This window comes from Humulus lupulus, chromosome 4 (genome assembly GCF_963169125.1).
Source record: "Humulus lupulus chromosome 4, drHumLupu1.1, whole genome shotgun sequence".
NCBI classification, from domain to species: Eukaryota; Viridiplantae; Streptophyta; class Magnoliopsida; order Rosales; family Cannabaceae; genus Humulus; species Humulus lupulus.
The window spans coordinates 42,819,737-42,843,881 of record NC_084796.1 but is presented as its reverse complement, the minus strand read 5'-3'; positions in this window follow the sequence as shown (position 1 = coordinate 42,843,881).

The following is a 24,145-nucleotide window of genomic DNA, read 5'->3' as shown; positions in this document are numbered from 1 at the left end:
TCCCAAGGAATTTTCTAACATTTATAAGAGTTGTTTTGTTTTTATTTGTTTATTTTTTGTGAAAAACATCGAGGGTAATATCATTTAACTTTTAAATTGTAATGATTAAAGATACAAAGTTAACCATTGGCTTTATATGAAGAGCTATAAACCTTGAATAATTTCCTGAAATATCTATAGGACAATATACATAATCACCTCCATCACAAAAGATAATTGGAAAAAAAATCTAAAGATGAACCCAGAGATTTTATGTAGAATTTTGGTGTACAAAGTAATGAAAAGCGTCCTAAAATATAACGACTCTTATTTATAGTAGGAATTCTCTCAAATATCTACTGCACAAAATCGGGAAGGAATCACGTCTTTTTTTAATTTAAAATACAATAACAAGATATTTCTACATAAATATTTATCTAAATATCAACTATGCCCATATTTGAATTCAAATTGCGAACAGTTGCATCGTCACCCGAAATATCGGCGAACAACAAAAATCTTCAACTCGTTGCTTAAAATAGCCCTCTTTCTCTGACCTAAAACGTCGTCTATATGTGTCTAGCCCTCAAAAATAGAAGCTATAAGATTTTATTTATATGCTCGTAAAAATCACGTTTTAAAAATAGATTTATTAAAATCGGTAGACGTATGGTGCTATGGCACCTAGCAAGCGGCGCAATTGCTCCTAACTTATTTTCCCAAAGTCTCATTATTTGCACGCAAAATATTTTTTTGTCTACGATCGGCGCTATTGTGCTTCATACGCGGCGCTATTGCGCCTGAAATAACATTTCTTGATTTTGCGTGGTTCTTGACCTAGTTGCATCTTGTTTTCGGCACTTTACTCAATTATGTACAATGTACTCCAAATTCATTATAAAATCATCATTTTAAGCTCAACATTGCACACTACAAAAAAAACATCAAATTTATACAAAAATATTAAGAAAAACACAATAATTCATATTATTAATGATCACGAATGAGTGTACAAATGTGCACTCATCACACCCTCAAACTTGAACTATTGTGTATCCTCAAGCAATGACAAAATAAAACATAAAACTAAAAGCTATAAAACTTAAATTATTGGAATGACCAAATAAAAAATCATAGACCAAGGGCAATTTATCTCAACATACCGAACTCTTTTACAATTATCCAACATGCACTTCAAAACAAAGGATTAGAATTTCAACGTATCAAACTCAAACTTCCAATATTGTCTTACCATTAAAGTGTGTATATGTCAATTCTACAAATTCTATATAACATATGGTTCATGTGCATAAATACTTCCCATACCACAAAACAATCAAGATAACCATAAGCTTGCATAACCAATTCCTCTCCACTAATGTAAATCAAAATCATATAGATCAAAATGAATTTATAGGCATATATCATTAGGCTTAGGTAAATGGTGGATGAGAAAGTCATTTAGGCTAATTTCACACCATAAACTCACAAAACAACTAAACTCAATAATACACAACTCCCTTTCAAAATCCTTTTTAACACTTCAATTCAATGCTTTTCTTTAGCACAAGTGAAGTTACAATCCTATAAGATTTAATCTCTTGCTATTTTTCTTTTCCTTTTCATCATGAATTTTTCTTTCTTTGTATCTTTTTTTTTTCATAACAAGAAAATTTTGCAACATAAAACAAGTCGATCATAACTTATTATACATATAAATTCCTTTTCCAAAATGATACTTTCATAACATTTCTCGTCCTACTTACATCATACTTTTACTCATTACAAAACAACCTATGCTCATGATGCAAAATAGGAATCACGGTCAAGGTTCATAATCAAGTATAAATATGCATTTATTTAGCAAAGAACAAATGTTGGAGAAATTAACTCAAAATAAGACAACAAAGGATAATGTATCAATGTTAGCTTTTTGGCTTAAGCGCTTCAACAAAAATTGCCTTAATCATCTCTACACAACAAAGATTTATAATTTCACCTCAACAAATCAATTACACAAATTCTAGTTTATCTCAATATCAACCAATTCAAACCAAGTCTTCATATACACACAAAATCATAATATGTATAGAACAAGTAGAGCAACACATATTCATACAACAATACCAAAAGTAAGCATAATAGGTTAAGCACACAATCCGCAAGTTATCCACACATTCCGAATAATATCAAAAAGTTTAGCACCAGTTTATCATCGAAGCCCATAGGTCATAAGGTCAACATTAATAGTACAAAAATAAACTACCCATAAAAACCAAAATAAAAAAAAAAAATTTGCCTTCCCCCCAAACTTAAAATAAAAAATGTCCCCAGTGTGCAATAAAATTAAAGGAGAGAAAACAAACTAGAGCAGCTAGGACTAAGGGTCCATAGCCGTGTCACCGCCATTTGTAGCAGGTGGATCATCATCATGAACAGCTGGAGGCTGGTATGGTCGCCTAAGCTCCTCAGAAAAATGGGGATAATCATTGTATCCCGAATGACGCGCAAAAGTTTCATAAAATTATGCTTGAAACTTGTGCATAGTAAAATATCGTGCACGTTGATCCTGATCCGAATGACATAACTCCTCAATGTGTCACATCATCACCTATGGATTCCTTTTTGTAAATGTCAAGTAATATCCTAAGAAATATTTGAAATGGTGTCCATTCTTGAAGGCTTTCCAAGGTCCAATGTGCCCACACCAGGGTGATAAGCTAAAGTGTCAAGATACATAGACATAGGCATCCGAGCATAAGTCTTCAAGGGCTGTCATGTGAGGGACTCGCCATTCAAGGCTACCCTATGTCTCGCTATGTGAGGCTGCCTTGTACCGCGCGGTGCAAGCCTCCCGTGTACACCTAAGTATCCAGACATGGGTACCCTGAGGCATCACCCTCGCTATGCGAGGGTCAAGGTAAGCCTCCCGCGTGCGCCCTAGTACCCGACCATGGGTACCCCGAGACATCACCCTCGCTAAGCGAGGGTCAAGGTAAGCCTCCCGCGCGCGCCCAAGTGCCTGGACATGGGTATATCGAGGCATCACCCTCGCTATGCGAGGGTCAAGGTAAGCCTCCCGCGCACCGCGTCTACGGGAGGCATCGCACCTAGCCACCGTGTGATCAGCCTAGGCTAGCCTCGCTATGCGAGGGAGCAGCCCCGCCGCTTCTCACGGGTCCCGCACCCATGGGCGCATGCATCCGCACTGTTGGCCACCCTTGCTAGGCGAGGGCGCAGCCTTGCTACTTCTCATGTTTGGAGCCTCCTCAATATGCGTACGAGGAACACTTAGAAATACTAAGGAGAGGTGCCATGTGATCCTAGGGTACCAGGTACGCGCACTGATATAGGATGTACGATCATGAAGGGGTCAGAGGCGTGGCCCTGTCATCAGCGTCTGACGAGTAGTGGCTGTACGAACCTGTACGGAGAATGGAGGCACAACCTGAGCACCCCCGACAATATTCCAGAGTCCACAGTAGGATGTCCTACACCACTACTTGGGCATTGTCAGGGCAGACACCACTATGTCCTGAGCCACTACCCTGACCCTGTACCTGCATACGTACACGTCCCTTGGGACCTACTTGTATCAGGGGGCCAATAGAGCCCACCTATAAATAGGTTTCGACCTATCAGGTTAGGGGGTGGGAAAACTGATTGTATGAGGAGAGGTTTAAGAAATATATGATCTTTGTTCCATTGTAGCTCTGGTTTTTCTGTTGATTCAAGTTCTTTCCATCTGATTCTAAGTTATCATTAGTATAAAAATATGAGTTTTCTAACCTTTAGTCATTGACGAGTTTTTACCGTCAACACTTTCATAAGATGCAAACTACTGCTCAGTCTCCAAACTGGGTGCTTGAGCCATCAGTAGCTCGTGATGAGGATGGTCTAGCAGTGTGAGATCGAGACGGTGGCGGTTGTGAAGAGGAAGACGGTTGTGTAGCGGACGACAAAGATTAAAACTTAGGTGGCCACACAACGAAACCTAAACCAGTGGGTCTATGCACCGTCAGAGGTGATTAGCTCGCTGCCAGAGAATGCTATAGCATTTCTATGAAGGGAAAATCACAACCCGGGTAGCAAGCTATGGTCATAAATGACGGAGGTGAGGAGTCTCAGGAAGTAGAAGTTACTTACGGGAAGGAAGAACCTCAGCAAAAAGAGGACAGTAACGATGCCCAACGCGATGACATTGATCCACGGATAGGCGAAGACAGGTCAGAACTCCAAGCTATAGAGGAGCTTGAGGAGGTAAACATTGACCCCAATGAAGCTTCAAGAGTCGTAAAGATTGGGAAGAATCTTAATGATAAAAGGAAGAAGGAGATGATTAATTTCTTACAAGAGAATCTGGACGTTTTCGTCTGGTCACATGAAGATATGGCGGGAATAAGCCCGAGTGTAATCATGCACACTTTAAATTTGGACAGGACCTACAAAATCCCAAAAATGGAGACGCTTGGGAACAGTTCGAGCTGAGGCTCTTAAGGAAGAAGTAGCTCGACTACTAAAGTGCGGGTTTATTTGTGAAGCAAAATGCCCGACCTGGGTCGCCAATCCCGTGCTGGTCCCAAAGCCAAATGGGAAATGGAGGACCTGCATCGACTTCTCCGACCTGAACAAAGCTTGTCCCAAGGATTGCTTTCCACTACCAAGGATTGATCAGTTGGTAGATGCCATGATAGGTCACGAGCTCATGTCCTTCATGGATGCGTATTCTGGATATAACCATATTGCGATGAATCCTGCAGACCAGGAACATACTAGCTTCATGACCCCAAATAATGTATATTGTTATAAAGTCATGCCCTCTGGGCTGAAAAATGCTGGAGCTACATATCAACGCTTAGTCAACAAAATGTTCCTAATCAAATCAGGAGAAGTATGGAAGTGTATGTCGATGATATGCTTGTCAAATCAAAGACTGCCGATAATCACGTATCCAATCTAGAAGAATGTTTTGGAATCTTAAGGAGGTATGACATGAAGCTGAATCCTCAGAAGTACACGTTCGGAGTGACATCTGGAATTTCTGGGTATCATAGGCAACACGAGGGGAATAGAGGCGAATCCCGAGAAAATCAGATCGTTGTTAGAAATTCCCTTGCCCAGGTCGCGTAAAGAAGTTCAAAGCCTGACTGGAAAGGTGGCAGCTTTGAATCGTTTTATTTTGAAATCCACTGACAAGTGCCTGCTATTCTACAACTTTCTCAGGGGAAATAAAAAATTTGAGTGGACTGAAGAATGCGAACAGGCATTACTTAACCTAAAAATGCACCTGGCCGAGCCCCCAGTGTTATCTAAGCCTATGTCTGGAGAACCTCTATTCGTTTATTTGGCCGTGACAGAAAATTCAGTCAGTGTCATATTAGTTCGAGAAGAAGACCATTCTAAAAAACAAGTATATTATATAAGCAAGAGACTTCTCAGAGCTGAATCATGATATCCACTGATATTTTGTCTGATATTGGCTTTCCGAAAGCTCCGACCATATTTCCAGTCCCATTCAATCAACGTCATGATCGACCAACCTTTAAGGTAGGTTTTACCAAAACCTGAAACGTCGGGACATCTGTTAAAATGGGCTATCAAATGTAGCCAGTTTGAGATATTGTACATACCACAGACCTTAATCAAAGTCAGGCCCTTGCTGATTTTATGGCTGAATGCTTCGGATTTCAAGAGGAGCTCTTGAAGGAGCCGGTGCAGGAGTTATGGAAAATCTTCGTGGATGGATCATCAAACGAGAACGGATCGGGAGTTGGAATCATCTTAATCTCCCTAGAAGGGCATCGATTTCATATAGCTCTGAGATTCATATTTGAGGTATCCAACAATGAAGCCATCCAATGCTATAGTGATTCTCAGCTCGTGATCAATTAGCTATTGGGAGAATATCAAGCTCGAGGTACCAAGATGGTGACCTACCTAGCTAAGGTGAAGGGAGAACTTTCTAAATTTTAGTACAATTTTGTTGAACAGGTACCTTGCGAGCAAAGTTCAAATGCTGACGCCTTGGCACGACTTGCCACCAAAAAAGAAGCTGAGACATTAAATGTAGTGCCAGTGGAGTTCTTGGATAATTCGAGTGTAACAGAAATGATAGAATTTGAAATGATCGACACAAGACTGACCTGGATGACTCCCATAATGGAATACCTCACAACAGGAAGGCTACCTGACGATAGAAATGATGCGAGAAAAATACCTTATCAAGCTCTCCGGTATGTGATAGTGGATGGGACCTTGTACCGACGTGGTCATTCATTGCCTCTCCTACGATGTGTTCTGCTCGAGGAAGCTAAAACCATTTTGCAAGAAGTGCACAAATGATTTTGTGGAGATCATGCTGGGGGCAAAACCTAGCACTGAAAATATTGAGGCAGGGCTATTTTAGGCCCACTCTAACAAAAGACTCAATCTCGTATGTTCAGAAGTGCGACAAATGCCAGCGTTTTGCCATAGTTTCTCGAGCTGCTCCAGTTGAGCTAACGATGATCTCATCCCCATGGCCATTCGTGGTATGGGGAATCGACCTAATAGGGTCCCTACCTATGGGAAAGGGAGGAGTTCGTTACGCGGTGGTGGCAATCGACTATTTCACGAAGTGGGTAGAAGTCGAACCTCTTGCAACCATCACTTCAAAAAGAGTCCTAGACTTTGTGCTGAAGAGTATTATATGTCGATTTGGGCTTCCTGAAAAGATCGTGTTAGACAATGGGACACAATTCGACAATGATCTCTTTACTGATTTTTGTGAAAAATATGGCATTATGAAGAGTTTCTCCTCAATAGCATATTCGCAGGCCAACGGGCAGGTTGAGGCTGTGAACAAAACCTTAAAGGCAAGCCCGGAGAAGAGGTTAGACGAAGCCAAAGGACTGTGGCCCGAACTGCTCCCGCAAGTACTGTGGGCCTACCTAAGTTCTCACAGAACCTCCATGGGGCATACTCCTTTTTCCTTAACTTTTGGAAGCAAGTCCATGCTTCTAGTCGAAGCCATGGTAGCCACTCACAGGAAAAGGACATTCCATCAAGAGTAGAATGATGGACTACTTAACACATCTCTTGATCTGATTGAAGAAAAACGAGAAGAGTTGCTTTTACTTCTCGCCCATTATCAACAAAAAATCACTTGCTATTTTAATTCTAAAGTTAAGATGCGTAGATTTGGATTGGGTGATATGGTTCTCTGAAGGGTATTTCTAGAAAATAAGGATCCCAAGGACGGTGTTTTAGGCCCAAATTGTGAGGGACCATATCAGGTCGTTGAGGATTTGCATGAAGGAACTTTCAAGATAACTTGGCTGAATGGGGAAGTAGTCCCACGGACCTGGAACGCCATACATTTGAAAAAATATTATCAGTAGTACCACCATCAATGTAAGGCTTATTTATAAAAAGCCATTTGATTGAATAATAGATGGATTATTAAATAATTTCCTTTTTATATTGTATTAGTTCGTGTTCTAATGTTTTTAAAAGCAACCAAGAAAGTTTCTACATTCTGGTTACTTGGGGGCACATAACCCAAGGTTGGAAAAATTAAGCATGCTCGATAAGATTAACAAACTTAGAGTGTAACACCCTTGTTACCCCAGAACAGTTACGGTGAACGGTGAACCGAAAATTTGACTCATTGCCTGAGTCCTTTGGTTAAAAACGTGTTCTAGGTGTTATTAATAGGTTAAGGTGAAAACCAATAAAAAGGAAAGGATATGTTTTATTGATACATAAAACTGTTCATGGGCCCACAAGAACATTTACAATTTATTTACAACTCAAAAATGTAACGACCCAAATTCACTAATTAGGCTTAAGGGCCTTGATTAGTGTGCCTGGAGGGAATAATGGGAATTATGTGTGATTTTAATGATTTAGATGCATGGATATGATTTTAAGCATGTTATGTGATTATGTGTATTACGTTATGTGATAATTATGACATGTGAATCGTACCACGTGGGTGTGGTGGTATCAATGTGACGCACGTGCCGAGACGGTCCTAGAAAGCTAGATAATGGTAACTGGTGATTTGGTAACTTGTGTAACTGTTAGTAACCATAGAGAGTAACAGGTTTTGTTGGATAAGTGGTAAAACTGTAAAGTAGGTAATAGAAAAATGTACCCTTGAGGTTTAGTTAGAAAAGGATATTTGAGGGAGGCTAAAAAGGTCTTTTGGCAGTGGTATAGATGTCTTTGGCTGAGGGAAAAGGATATGTACGATTCTTTTATGCTAAGTATAACTGAAGTTAAGACTTGGAAGGCGAGAAAGATCAAGAAGGAAAGGGAGAATCAAGAACCTAGAAGGCAAAGTGGAAGAGGAGCTGAACTGAGTTCTTTGAGGCTAGTGAAGGGCTTAAGGGTGTGGAATCAAGCATATATCAAGGTTTATACTGAGGTAAGAAATTGGTCTCTGTTTTGTTAAGATCTGAATTTGGTTTTTGAAAGAATTGAGAGATAGCCATGGTTTGTCTTGCATGGAATTCAGCTGGTTTGTTAAGGTGGAATCTAGCTCAAGCTTGGATTGGAGGAAGCTCAAGTCGAATTTCTGATCGAGGTAACGGTATTAAGTATGTTTGCAATTTCGTAGCTGTTATGGTTTAAGGATTTAGAGGACTGGTTTGTACTTTTCTCAAGTTTTAGCTTAAGTGTTAGAGTCTGAATTTAAGTGTGAATTCTGTGGGTGATTGTGTAGTTGAGCTGGATTATAGTGTTTATAGGTTGTTGGTTGGTCTATGTGGGGTTTTAAATAATTTTTGGGGCTTGGGTATGAAGTTAGGATGATTTGGAGTGATTTGGGTTCGGGGAAAACGTAGGGGAAAAAAACCCAGAATTCTGGGCTCGCGAAGGAGCGCCGCGGCGCAAGGCTGTTTCTGGGCATGATGGGGTCTCTGACTTGCTGGGCGCCGCGGCTCAAACTTGCTGGGCGCCGCGGCCCTACAGGGCTGCACCGCGGCGCTAGGCCAATTTCAGGATGTTAGAATTTGCAATTTTGAGCCTTTGCTCCGGGGGTTCGAGGAATGTCTTCGGTGCATTGTTGTAGGGATTTGGGGGTTCAGAGAGTATGGGATTGGTTCCGGGGAGGTAGCTTTGGATTGATTAGTGACAAAGGATGTTTCGTTTGTGTTGTGATTAGGACTTTGGAGAGGCTCGGGGTAGAGGACCGTGCTCGTGGCTTCGTGGCATCGGAAATCAGTGAATTGAAAGGTAAGAAAACTGCACCCGGTTGTGAGATTGTGGTGGGACTAAGTGCTCCCGAAAGTTATATCGTGTCAACGTTGGTATCATGCCATGGGACATGTGAAAACGGTCTAAGAGTACCGTATGTGATTTTAGCGCACAGGGCGCGAAATGGCCACTGGGAGCCAGGAACAACGGGATAAAAGAGGGAACAGCCCGAGGGCGCTAGCCTTGGTTATCATTTTTGAATTGTGAATGATATGAATTGAAATGCTTAGTATGTGGAATACTTGGTTATACTGACTGATGATATATCTGAGTTTTATAAAATGCAGTATGAGTTATTGATTTGTTTGTTAATTGTTCATGCTATGTTGTTGTTGTGTTATCTTGCTGGGCCTTGGCTCACGGGTGCTACGTGGTGCAGGTAAAGGCAAGGGTAAGCTGGACCAAGCCTGAGGAGGAGAGCTCCGAGGTGGAATGTACTTAGCCAGCTGTTCGATCGCCATGGTCGAGGAGTGAGTCACGACAAGGATTACCTAACTGCTCGTTTTGCCTTAGTATGGCTGGTTAATGTATTTAAACCTTGTAACTTTTGTAAATGGCCTTTAAACTGTTATTTTTGGGATCCCGTGTACATAAACAATGTTTCTTAATGAAAACCTGACTTTTGAGACCAAAACGCTTTTCACCCTAGTTCCTTTACAGTTTCAGTAACACAATTTTGTACTAATGACTTACTTAGCAAGTCTGGCACTTTATAAACACACAGTGTAACGGTCTTGGCTATCCAGGGCGTTACAACTTGGTATCAGAGCGTCCTAGGTTTATGGGTCCTGAAGACTGGCTGGGTATGTACATTCGCCGCAGGAGACAAGCTCAACTCAGGGTTTGGTAATTGTGTATGCATGATTACGTGCTTAAGTGATTTGAGTGAGATATGATTGTTGATATTTGTCTGATGAATAGGGAGCATGAGATTCTGATGGGGCCTGGCCCTTGACTATTGCATGATGCTATTGAGGCGTGCTTATTAGCATTGCTGTGCATGTGAATGAATATTGGGATAAATTGCTATACTTTGATTGCTTGTGAATGAGTGAAGATTCAGTGATGGATTATGGAAAGATTATTACCCTCTCATCTTAGCCTAATTTCCGAGTCGTTGATTGCAGATTGACTTGAATAGTTATGCGTTCAAGGAAATCCACATGACAAGCCGGCAGGTCTGGGGCTAGAGAGGATGACCAGGGCCCAACCCCTCCGCCAGTCCCTGAGAACTGGCAGCAGTTAATGGCAGATATGCAAGCTAGGCTTCAGAGCCAAGATGAACAGATCAGAATTCTGCAGCAGGCTCCATCTGGGAGTGCTGCCCCTGTTGTGCCACCGGCAATAGTACCTGTGGTACAGCCAGTTAATGTTGGGAACAAAGTGGAACCGTTGTATGAGCGGTTCAGGAAGCAACAACCCCCGATCTTTGAGGGTGGACCTGATCCACTAAAGGCTGAGCAGTGGATGACTTTGATCACTAACATTCTAGATTTTATGAGAGTGGAAGGTCATGACAGGGTGGACTGTGCCACCTATATGCTGAGAGAGGATGCCCTAATCTGGTGGGAGGTGGCATCACAGACTAGAAATGTTGTCGCGTTGACTTGGGAAGAGTTTAAGGATTTGTTCAATCAGAAGTATTATAACGTTGCCATCAGGGCAGCGAAGGTGAATGAGTTCGTGGGGCTGGTTCAGGGCAGTATGACAGTTACAGAATATGCCTTGAAATTTGACAGGCTTGCGAAGTTCACACCAGATCTTGTGCCTACCGATGCAGCCAGGCTGGACAGATTTGTTAGAGGGCTGAATGTTATGATAGCCCGAGATGTAAGAATTACCACAGTTCCTGGAGTGACTACCTATGCCCAGGCTGTGGAGAGGGCTCTGACCGCTGAGGAAGCGGAGAATAGGATATGGAGGGATAATGCAGCAAGAAGGGAGGGCCGCAGGGCGGTGCCTCCATACTCTGGTTCTGGTTGGGGCGGAGGCTCCAGTGATTTGAAGAGAAAGACTCCTGATGCTCCAGTCGCTCCTAGGTTTGATAGGGGAGGTCGGGGTACTCAGGGTGGCCGCCAGGGAGGCGGGGATTCGTGGAGGACTTATCCAGAGTGCACGAGGTGCAGGAGACGCCATCCGGGTGAGTGTCGAGCCAAGGCCTGTTATGTGTGTGGGGTGGTGGGACACCTCAGAAAAGATTGCCCGACGGTGAACAAGGGGGAGACGGGAAAGGTGGACAGCTTGGCTCCAGCTCGAGTGTTCACTTTGACGCAGGCGGAGGCCGAGGCTAGTCCCTCTGTAGTGACAGGTCAGCTTTCTAGTGCTGGCACTCCCTTTACTGTTTTGATTGATTCTGGTGCTACGCATTCATTTGTATCTGATAGGGTGATTGATAGACTGTGTAGGCCTAGTGAGTATAGTGCTTCAGGGTTTGGGACTATATTGCCTACAGGAGAGTTACTAGTATCTAGGAGGTGGATTAGAGCACTGCCCGTGTTAGTTGATGGTAGGGAGTTGTCAGTGGACTTGATTGAGTTGAGAATGGGGGACTTTGATATGATTCTAGGTATGGATTGGCTGGTTAGATATGGGGCTACCATTGATTGTAGGAAGAAAATGGTAACCTTTGAACCAGAGGGCGAGGATCCCTTTGTTTTTGTGGGAGCGGTGCATGGACCCCGCGTACCCAGGATATCTACATTGAGGGCCAGAGATTTGTTACAGGGTGGATGTATAGGCTTCTTGGCTAGTGTGGTGGATACCACCAAAGTTTCACTAGTTGGACCGGAGGAGACCAGATTGGTTTGTGAGTTCTTGGATGTGTTTCCTGAGGATTTGCCTGGGTTGCCGCCGCGTAGAGAGATTGAGTTTGTTATTGAGTTGGCACCAGGGACAGAGTCAGTGTCGAGGGCACCATATAGAATGGCACCGGCGGAACTGAAGGAGTTAAAGATACAACTGCAGGAACTTCTGGATATAGGGTTCATCAGACCCAGCTACTCGCCATGGGGTGCTCCAGTTTTGTTTGTTAAGAAGAAGGACGGGACCTTGAGAATGTGTATCGACTATCGAGAATTGAACAAGTTAACTATTAAGAATAAGTATCCCCTACCAAGGATTGATGACTTGTTCGATCAGCTGCAAGGTAAGACGGTGTTCTCAAAGATTGATCTTCGATCTGGTTATCACCAGTTGAGGATCAAGGATGAGGACATACCTAAGACGGCCTTCCGAACACGGTATGGGCATTATGAGTTCTAGGTCATGTCTTTTGGTTTGACCAATGCCCCAGCAGCCTTTATGGACTTAATGAACAGGGTGTTCAATGATTTTCTAGATCAGTTTGTTATAGTCTTCATCGACGACATCCTGGTGTACTCTAGTTTAGAGATAGAGCACGAGTTTCATCTTCGGCAGGTTCTTCAGAGGTTGAGGGAGCATCAGTTGTATGTTAAGTTTAGGAAGTGCGAGTTCTAGTTACCTAAAGTGACATTCCTTGGACACATTGTAGGTGCGGATGGGATTAAGGTGGATCCGTCTAAGATAGAGGCAGTTAGGGATTGGCCGAGGCCAAGGAACGCCTCGGAGGTGCGGAGTTTTCTGGGATTACCAGGGTACTACAGGCGGTTTGTGGAGGGCTTCTCGAAGATAGCAACACCCATGACATAATTGACAAGAAAGAATTTGAAGTTTATCTGGTCGGACAAGTGTGAGGACAGTTTCCAAGAATTAAAGCGACGACTTATTACAGCGCCAGTGCTGAGTCTTCCTGCAGGAGAAGGGAAGTTTGTTGTTTATTGCGATGCATCGAGGTTGGGTTTAGGCTGTGTGCTGATGCAGAATGAGAAGTTTATAGCTAATGCGTCACGACAGCTGAAGGAGTATGAGCAGCGGTATCCTACTCATGACCTAGAACTGGCAGCAGTGGTTTTTGCCTTGAAGATTTGGCGGCATTATCTTTATGGGGAGAAGTGCAAAGTGTACACTGACCATAAGAGCCTAAAGTATTTCTTTACACAGAAGGACCTGAATATGAGACAGAGACGTTGGCTGGAGCTGGTAAAGGATTATGATTGTGATATTCTCTACCACCCAGGGAAAGCTAATGTGGTGGCTGATGCATTGAGTCGCAGAGGTCCAGGTCAGTTATATAGTGCTGTTCAGATCTCGAGGGAGTTGGTTGATGAGATGATTAGAGCAGGGGTAGAGTTGGTGGTGGGCCGGTTGGCTAATATTACCCTATAGTCGACCCTGCTAGAGTGGATCAGAGAGGGGCAGTTGGCAGATGCTCAGTTACAGAGGGTTAGAGAGGATGTCTTAGCGGGATTAGCTAAGGACTATTCTATTTCAGAGGTTGGTTTACTTCGGTATCAGGGACGGATTTGTGTTCCAGATGATGAGGGGATCAGACGAGAGATATTAGATGAGTCTCATACGACGCCGTACTCACTTCATCCGGGTACCACGAAGATGTATCAGGATCTACGGACTTTGTATTGGTGGCCTGGGATGAAGAAGGGTGTGGTAGAGTACGTTGCCAGATGTTTGACCTGTCAGCAGGTGAAGGCTGAGCATCAACGACCGGCGGGGTTGCTTCAGCCATTGGGTATTCCTGAGTGGAAATGGGAGGACATTACCATGGACTTTGTGGGAGGTTTACCCAGGACAGTGGGACTTCATGACTCAGTATGGGTGATAGTGGATAGATACACCAAGTCAGCCCATTTCCTTCCAGTGAGGTCGACATATACTGTGGATCAGTATGCAGAGCTGTATGTGAGGGAGATTGTACGTCTCCATGGGGTTCCTAAGTCTATAGTGTCAGACCAGGATCCTATTTTCACTTCCAAGTTTTGGGGTGGTTTGCAGAAAGCTCTGGGGACGCAGTTGAAATTCAGTACAGCCTTCCATCCTCAGACTGATGGACAGTCTGAGAGGAAGATCCAGGTGTTGGAGGATATGCTCAGAGCTTGTGTGATTGATTTTGAGGGTTCATGGAGTAAGTACCTTCCGTTGATTGAATTATCGTACAATAATAGTTATCAGTCAACGATCGGAGTGGCTCCCTATGAGATGCTATATGGGAGAAAGTGTAGATCACCCATTCATTGGGATGAGATGGGTGAGAGGAGATACTTGGGGCCAGATATGGTTCAGAAGACAAGTGAGGCCTTAGAGAAGATCCGGGCTAGAATGCTCGCGTCTCAGAGTAGGCAGAAGAGCTACGCTGATCCTAAGCGTAGAGACGTGGAGTTTCAGGTTGGTGACCACGTCTTTCTTCGAGTTTCACCTCTGCGAGGGGTGAGGAGGTTTGGTAAGAAGGGCAAGCTGAGCCCTAGATTCATTGGACCATTCGAGATCCTGGAAAGGATTGGTCAGGTGGCATACAGGTTAGCTTTGCCGCCATTGTTGTCTGGAGTTCATGACGTGTTCCATGTCTTCATGCTTCGGAAGTATGTCTCAGATGTGACTCATGTGTTGTGGCATGAAGATCTGGAGTTGCAGGCAGATTTGGTTTATAAAGAGCAACCAGTTCAGATCTTGGACCGAAAGGATAAGGTGTTGCGGAATAAGAAAATTCCTCTGGTTAAAGTGTTGTGGAGGAATAGTAAGGTCGAGGAGGCGACCTGGGAGCTTGAGTCAGCGATGCGGGATCAGTATCCCGAGATGTTCAGGTAAATTTCGAGGACGAAATTCTCATTAGGAAGGGATAGTTGTAACGACCCAAATTCACTAATTAGGCTTAAGGGCCTTGATTAGTGTGCCTGGAGGGCATAATGGGAATTATGTGTGATTTTAATGATTTAGATGCATGAATATGATTTTAAGCATGTTATGTGATTATGTGTATTATGTTATGTGATAATTATGACATGTGAATCGTACCACGTGGGTGTGGTGGTATCAATGTGACGCACGTGCCGAGACGGTCCTAGAAAGCTAGATAATGGTAACTGGTGATTTGGTAACTTGTGTAACTGTTAGTAACCATGGAGAGTAACAGGTTTTGTTGGATAAGCGGTAAAACTGTAAAGTAGGTAAAAGACAAATGTACCCTTGAGGTTTAGTTAGAAAAGGATATTTGAGGGAGGCTAAAAAGGTCTTTTGGCAGTGGTATAGATGTCTTTGGCTGAGGGAAAAGGATATGTACGATTCTTTTATGCTAAGTATAACTGAAGTTAAGACTTGGAAGGCTAGAAAGATCAAGAAGGAAAGGGAGAATCAAGAACCTAGAAGGCAAAGTGGAAGAGGAGCTGAACTGAGTTCTTTGAGGCTAGTGAAGGGCTTAAGGGTGTGGAATCAAGCATATATCAAGGTTTATACTGAGGTAAGAAATTGGTATCTGTTTTGTTAAGATCTGAATTTGGTTTTTGAAAGAATTGAGAGATAGCCATGGTTTGTCTTGCATGGAATTCAGCTGGTTTGTTAAGGTGGAATCTAGCTCAAGCTTGGATTGGAGGAAGCTCAAGTCGAATTTCTGATCGAGGTAACGGTATTAAGTATGTTTGCAATTTCATAGCTGTTATGGTTTAAGGATTTAGAGGACTGGTTTGTACTTTTCTCAAGTTTTAGCTTAAGTGTTAGAGTCTGAATTTAAGTGTGAATTCTGTGGGTGATTGTGTAGTTGAGCTGGATTATAGTGTTTATAGGTTGTTGGTTGGTCTATGTGGGGTTTTAAATAAGTTTTGGGGCTTGGGTATGAAGTTAGGATGATTTGGAGTGATTTGGGTTCGGGGAAAACGTAGGGGAAAAAAACCCAGAATTCTGGGCTCGCGAAGGAGCGCCGCGGCGCAAGGCTGTTTCTGGGCATGATGGGGTCTCTGACTTGCTGGGCGCCGCGACTCAAACTTGCTGGGCGCCGCGGCCCTACAGGGCTGCACCGCGGCGCTAGGCCAATTTCAGGATGTTAGAATTTGCAATTTTGAGCCTTTGCTCCGGGGGTTCGAGGAATGTCTTCGGTGCATTGTTGTAGGGATTTGGGGGTTCAGAGAGTATGGGATTGGTTCCGGGGAGGTAGCTTTGGATTGATTAGTGACAAAGGATGTTTCGTTTGTGTTGTAGAGGCTCGGGGTAGAGGACCGTGCTCGTGGCTTCGTGGCATCGGAAATCAGTGAATTGAAAGGTAAGAAAACTGCACCCGGTTGTGAGATTGTGGTGGGACTAAGTGCTCCCGAAAGTTATATCGTGTCAACGTTGGTATCATGCCATGGGACATGTGAAAACGATCTAAGAGTACCGTATGTGATTTTAGCGCACAGGGCGCGAAATGGCCACTGGGAGCCAGGAACAACGGGATAACAGAGGGAACAGCCTGAGGGCGCTAGCCCTGGTTATCATGTGTGAATTGTGAATGATATGAATTGAAATGCTTAGTATGTGGAATACTTGGTTATACTGACTGATGATATATCTGAGTTTTATGAAATGCAGTATGAGTTATTGATTTGTTTGTTAATTGTTCATGCTCTGTTGTTGTTGTGTTATCTTGCTGGGCCTTGGCTCACGGGTGCTACGTGGTGCAGGTAAAGGCAAGGGTAAGCTGGACCAAGCCTGAGGAGGAAAGCTCCGAGGTGGAATGTACTTAGCCAGCTGTTCGATCGCCATGGTCGAGGAGTGAGTTAGGACAAGGATTACCTAACTGCTCGTTTTGCCTTAGTATGGCTGGTTAATGTATTTAAACCTTGTAACTTTTGTAAATGGCCTTTAAACTGTTATTTTTGGGATCCCGTGTACATAAACAATGTTTCTTAATGAAAACGTGACTTTTGAGACCAAAACGCTTTTAACCCTAGTTCCTTTACAGTTTCAGTAACACGATTTTGTACTAATGACTTACTTAGTAAGTCTGGCACTTTATAAACACACAGTGTAATGGTCTTGGCTATCCAGGGTGTTACAACTTAGTATCAGAGCGTCCTAGGTTTATGGGTCCTGAAGACTGGCTAGGTATGTACATTCGCCGCAGGAGACAAGCTCAACTCAGGGTTTGGTAATTGTGTATGCATGATTATGTGCTTAAGTGATTTGAGTGAGATATGATTGTTGATATTTGTCTGATGAATAGGGAGCATGAGATTCTGATGGGGCTTGGCCCTTGACTATTGCATGATGCTATTGAGGCGTGCTTATTAGCATTGCTGTGCATGTGAATGAATATTGGGATAAATTGCTATACTTTGATTGCTTGTGAATGAGTGGAGATTCAGTGTTGGATTATGGAAAGATTATTACCCTGTCATCTTAGCCTAATTTTTGAGTCGTTGATTGCAGATTGACTTGAATAGTTATGCGTTCAAGGAAATCCACACGACAAGCCGGCAGGTCTGGGGCTAGAGAGGATGACCAGGGCCCAACTCCTCTGCCAGTCCCTGAGAACTGGCAGCAGTTATTGGCAGATATGCAAGCTAGGCTTCAGAGCCAAGATGAACAGATCAGAATTCTACAGCAGGCTCCATCTAGGAGTGATGTCCCTGTTGTGCCACCGGCAATAGTACCTGTGGTACAGCCAGTTGATGTTGGGAACAAAGTTGAACCGTTGTATGAGCGGTTCAGAAAGCAACAACCCCCGATCTTTGAGGGTGGACCTGATCCACTAAAGGCTGAGCAGTGGATGACTTTGATCACTACCATTCTAGATTTTATGAGAGTGGAAGGTCGTGACAGGGTGGACTGTGCCACCTATATGCTAAGAGAGGATGCCCTAATCTGGTGGGAGGTGGCATCACAGACTAGAAATGTTGCCGCGTTGACTTGGGAAGAGTTTAAGGATTTGTTCAATCAGAAGGATTTCTCCCAGCAAGAAAACATAACATTATGTGTAAACATTATCATATGATTATCATTATATTCACACTGAGCACAAAGCTTCCAAACAAATGAGTGAATATCACTTGAGGTCCTGATAAACCATACTGAGTGACTGACAAGCAGGTCACTAATTTTGACAAGTGGAAGAGTGGCTGCTAGGTAAGCCACTAGCCTTCAATAGGTTCTGGTAAACCATACTGAGTGATCGACAAGCGAGTCACTAGATCAAATGGAAGAGTGGCTGCTAGTTAAGCCACTAGCCTTCAAGCGCTTATAATGTTCATCGACCTTGAGGTCGGTCTGGCATTAATGCTCTTTGAGTCATTCAATGCAGATAGTCGATTAGATCTAATCTTTGTTGGCCCGCGTTAACACGCTAACGCCGTTCTGACTAATGAGTCAGCGCAACGTGACCAGTGCCCAGTACCACTACCGAACCTGACTAATAAGTCACAGCTTCACAGTTGATACTAGCACCTTTGCCAAATCTGACTAATGAGTCAGTACCATGCACAAGTGAGCAACACATGCTAGGTATTCCTTAATCAATTCATGTCCACATTTATACAACCAAAATGCCTCATGAATAACCATGCATGTCACATTTGGGGTGCAGTTTTCTTACCTATGGTTCGAGCTAGAATGAATAAAAGAACGACCCTTGAGAACGATCAACCTTTTGGTCCTTTAGCGGTTACCTGGTCATAACCAATTATGGGATTCCATCAATAAAATAAATCATAAAAGGTTCCCAAACAAAAACCTAGCCTCCAAGACATCAAACACTACTCAACAGGGTAGTAGGTTCGACCCCGAGGCCTAAGGCTTGAATCCCCAACTTAAAAACACATTTCTAGCCAAAATAACACTAAGGGCCGCGACCCTCCCCAGCTGCGTCGCGGCGCGCCTCCAAATAGAGGCGGCCTTACCCTGTCAAACACCATGGGCCGCGGCTCATTACCCTTTCCAGCCAAAAATCCAACACGCACCAGCTCGACTTCCCCTGCATTTTCCCTTGAAACCAGCCCTTCAAACCAATCCAAAACACCAACCTAACACTCAATTTAACCCCTAAACTTCATCTATAACTCACCCTCATCAAAACCTAAGTAAAACATCAACCTAACTCTCATTGATTCCAACTATCCACCAAAGAATTACAAGCTGAAAACTCAAAGCTAAAACAGAGATAAACCAGAAAGTTGTGGCTGAAACTCACCTCAAATTCGAAATCAAACCCTCTTCAATGGCTGAACCAAGTCTACAAACTCAGCCCCTTGATTTCCTAGCTTGAAACCTCACTTTGAGCTCAAAAACTTCAAGGAGGAAATGAGAGAAATGGAGGTACGGGAAGGAGAAGTAAAGCCCTGTTTTTGTTCTGTTTTCTACAGCCATCTAAAGCTTCACATATATCCAAGCCAAATGACCTAAATGCCCCTAGGTCATTCAAGGCTTTTAAAATCATTGCAAGGGTAAAATTGGTACTTTCCACTTATCCCGTTAATCATAATTAACGCTTCCCAATTGCCGCTAATCTCAATACTCTCAAACACCAATAATTCACATCCCATTACCCTTTAATGCTCGGTAACATTCTAATCATTAAAAGCACCCCGAGACTCACCCCGAGCCCCGAGCTTAAACCTGTTATGACCAAACCGAAAATTTACATTCCATGATCGTCTCATGCCGAATGGCTCGAACAAACCCACATTATAATGTGGTCTCAATATATATCACCAACATGCATCCAAGTAAACAATTTACCCTCAACGGGCCAAATTACCATCACACCCCTGTAATAACAAATATGGACACACATGCATGCATTTCACATAATATTATAATATAATCCACATATACATGCATTTTATAAATTAATAACATAATTAAGCAAGTATGGACCTCCCGGCCTACTATTCACGCCTTTAAACACATCGGAGAATTCAGGGCATTACATAGAGCTTGGAAAAACTGATTATTTGATGGCTTTTTAAGAAATCAATTTTTCAGTAAACCTAGTGTGAACTAAGTTTAAATCATTTAAAATACTAGATGTAACCAGGTTCAAAATTTAGAATCTTGGAAATATTGCTTATTCAATGGATTTTTAAAGTTTGAATTTTCAATAAACCTAGCGTGAACTAAATTTGAAATCATTTCGAATCCTGGACGTAACTAGGTCTGAAATTTAGAAGCTTGGAAATATTGATTATTCAATGGCTTTTTAATGTTTGAATTTTCAATAAACCTAGTGTGAACTAAGTTTTAACCATATAAAACCCTGGCCTTAACTAGGTTAAAAAAACTTAGAAATTTGGAAAAATTTATTATTCAAGGGTTCTTTAAAGCTTGAGTTTTCAATAAACCTAAGCCAAACTAAGTTTAAATCACTAAAAAATCCTGGATCTAACTAGGTTCGAGGCCTGATTCTTAACAGGTGTTATGCAAATAATCAAACAAAACTTGGGTATAACCATGTTCGATAAAATCTATCTAGATCTAAAAATCGATTCATAAGCATAAGAGTTAGTAAAGGAAAGATAAATGGATCAAAAGATAGATGTATATTGAAATAAAACAAGGAAATTATCCCGAGCTAAGCCCGAAGGAAATTATTTAATACAAAAAAAAACTGTTAAACAATTACAAATGAAAAACAAATGCAGAGGAGATATCATTGAGCTCCATCAGCTCGCCCCAAAGATGTGACCTCCTCGTCATCTCCCACTGTCATTCTGGATGCATCGCTAGTCTTGAATTTTGCAAGGTACGGATCCCACAGCTCGGGTTCCATGAAAGAGAAGTTCCCATCCAGGTTGAAGGCCCTGCAATGGTACAACATCTCCTCCATGGCCGATGATGACGTCGCCTTTTCTTCTTTGGCGGTGACTTTGACCTCGAGCAGTTTTATTCTGACCCCAGCAATCTCGGCCTAAAGTTGTGCAGTTTGAGCTTGGGAGGCAGACAGTGCAGTCTTTGCAGCCTGCTCACTTTCTTTGGAAGAGGCGATAACAACCTTGACATCGTGCTCATTCTTCTAAGTAGTCACCAAGGAAGCTTTGGTGGCCTGCTCACCTTCTTGAGCTGCGGTCAGGGCAGTTTGGGCCGCGTTCAGTTCGGCTCGAAGCTCATCATTTCCAGCCCTAGGACGGGCTATGCTGCGATACTGGGCCAGGGCAGACTGCAAAATAACAAAACAAGTCAGAGATATACACCCAGCCAATTTTGTTTTCACTAAGCAAGGAAAGAGAACTTACAGTGAGGTTCATCCCCATAGTTGATTCCATAACGTTCTTCGAGCTGCGCTCGTCGATGGTCCTCAGTTCCCTCGAGCTGGCCTTATAGGCGTGCCCCACAATATGGCTCATAGTCTCATAAATAATACCCCGAAAGGCTTCAGGGATCTTCTCCAGGTCCTGAGGATCTACTGGTATTCGGACAATGGGGGCTGGGGCCTCGGTTTGTATCACTTGATCCTGAGGAGGCATGAATCAAGGTGGAGGAGGAGGAGGGGGAACCTTAGCGGCAACAGAAGCCACCAGAATTGGTTCCCGAGCTGAGCTCGTGTCTTTCACCTTGGCAGGGGATTTTGAGGTGTTTCCTACTGCAGGGGGGCCTTCTTCATAATCTTAGGTCTCTTCACAACAGGGCCCGAGCCAGCCTTCTTAGCTTGGAAAGCAGTTCGAAGGTCGGGAGCTCCGGGTTGTTCCATCTCTTCGCCTAAAAAGCACAAAGGGAGTTAGTTCACAAAATAAAGTTGTCAAAAACATATATAAAGATAAAGAAAACAATGATCCTACCCTCCGGGCAGGGGGAGGAGTGTATTATCACTAGCTCTGGTGTTTTGACCGGGATAGGCACGACCTCCGGCCTTGAAACTAATGGAAGAGAAGGGGAGTCTATAGTTAATATTTATGGGATCCTAAGGGGTTTAGGTTCAGGTCCTTCCTTGGGGTTGGATTCCTCTACATACTTTCTAAATCCAGGGGCAAATGCACCCTGGAGTAGGGAAGGCCAGGTCCTACGGTTGGTCCCATATTCCTAAAAAAATGGCGGATATAAAGTTTAAGGTGTTATCAACTACGACTGTGCCCTTAGGTTAACTATTGTCATGGCGTACCTCTAGGTAGTCTACGCACTAGAGCAGGGTTGTATTCTGATCCGGGTCATAAGGATGACAATGGACGAGCAGATTTGGATTAAAATGAACTAACCTAAAATTGGCAACAACCTTATTTAATTCCCTAAATGGGTATGGGTTACCTTGGCCGGAGGGGCCGACTGCTGCCCCTGACGCAACTCGTTCTAGATCGAGTTCCCCGACAGTCTCAGGAGCCCGCCTTATTTGAACTATAGGCATCTCGTCCTCTTCATCTTCCTCGTCCTCAATGGCCGGCAGGGCCTCTTGAGAGGATGGGTGCTCAGGGATCGCCAGAAGGGTAGCCCGGGTCCTCAAGGCCAATGTTTGACCTTCGCCAATCAACTGGCAGGCCAGCATCGTGACGTCATTCACAACCTGGCGATAGTCCTTCTCATTGGGGGAAGCCCAAAAAACTTCTCATACTGACCCCCGAGGGTCACAGACTTTTCCTATAGAGTCCAAGAACTTTACTTAGCTAGTTAGATAGTGGCAGTAGTAATAGTAATAAGTAGTAGTTAAAGTATGTTTTTCATTTTGGATTTTGGTCCAACCCGGGACTTAGTTGGACACTCGTAGCAATACTTGTAGATTTTATAAGTTTAACCTATAGTTTAAGAATATTAATTATAACCTAAGGTTTGATTAATATGACTGATTATGAAGATGATAATTATTATACTATAATGTTTAGATAGACCCAATAAGACAATGACACTTTTCATGTGTATGTTTAATGACAAATTAACTATTTTTGAGGAAAAGTTTATTAAGAGTAATATTTGAAAATCCTAGAGTCTGCTAGCAGCTTTGAAATCGTTAAAGGACTTAGTCAAGGCTGTTTACTCAATTCAAATTAGGCTGAGAAAGTGTAATTACGTGTATAATATTTCAGCGTATGCCGATATATCGCAGCTCTAGGGGGCGATATATCGCCACACGGGGATACGAAAAACACGTAACTTCGCACGACCACCTCGCGAGCCTCGGGCATATCAGCCCAGGTGATATATCGGCCCTAGGGCATAAATTTTGAATGATTTTGAAACCGAGCTCATTTTAATCCTTAACCTCTTGATAAGTGCAGAATCTTTTTGACCGAGTCTTCAGCCTCTGCTGAACGATTATTCAAATGTTTTTCAATTAAAAAGCCATTATTTTATTCAAGCTAAATGAAGATCTTTTCATTCTTGAACTCTATAAATAGGACCTACTACCCAGCCATTTCTTCATTCATCAAGCTGAGTTCAGAGCCTACAAGCTGTTAGGTTTACTTTAGAGTGTTAAACAATTGGGTTGGGGTTATAAGCTTTATCATTATAAGCTTATCAAACACTTGGGAAGTAAGGTTTATAGTGTATTTCGGTTTTGAGGCGTAGTTCGGGTATAGCGATTTCAAAGCTATCCCTATTCTTAGTTCCTTTCTGTATTGTTTCATTAAGTTCTTATAGTTTTTCTCTACTCAATTCCAAACTCATCTTCTCTATTATTGGTTAGGCATCTAAGTTCTTCGAACTTGAGATTTCTTGTTGGTAAGTATCTTCTCGATTGATTAGTTCATTCTTTTCATCTTTTTTCTTTTAGAATACTCACCTCTCTATTAATGGTTTTTAGGAGTGTTCCGAAATCCCGATCTTGTTCTCATAATCCCGGTATTTTGGTAAGGAAAATATGATAGTTCTTATATGTGCTATGTTTAGAAAAGTGTTATGATTATGCTATAGTATAACCTTATGTGTTATGATATTTGTATGTGTGGGGCTTATAGTTGTTATATAGCAAACCCTATCACTTTTATGTTTTGGGGCTTATAGTTGCTATATAGCAAACCCTATCACTTTTATGTTTTTGGGGCTTATAGATGCTTAACTAGCAAACCTCATTGTAGTCTGAGGCTTATAGTTGCTCAGTTAGCAAACCCCAATAGTCACCATGTACATGGGTTAGAATTATGATATGTGTTATAGTATTTGATAT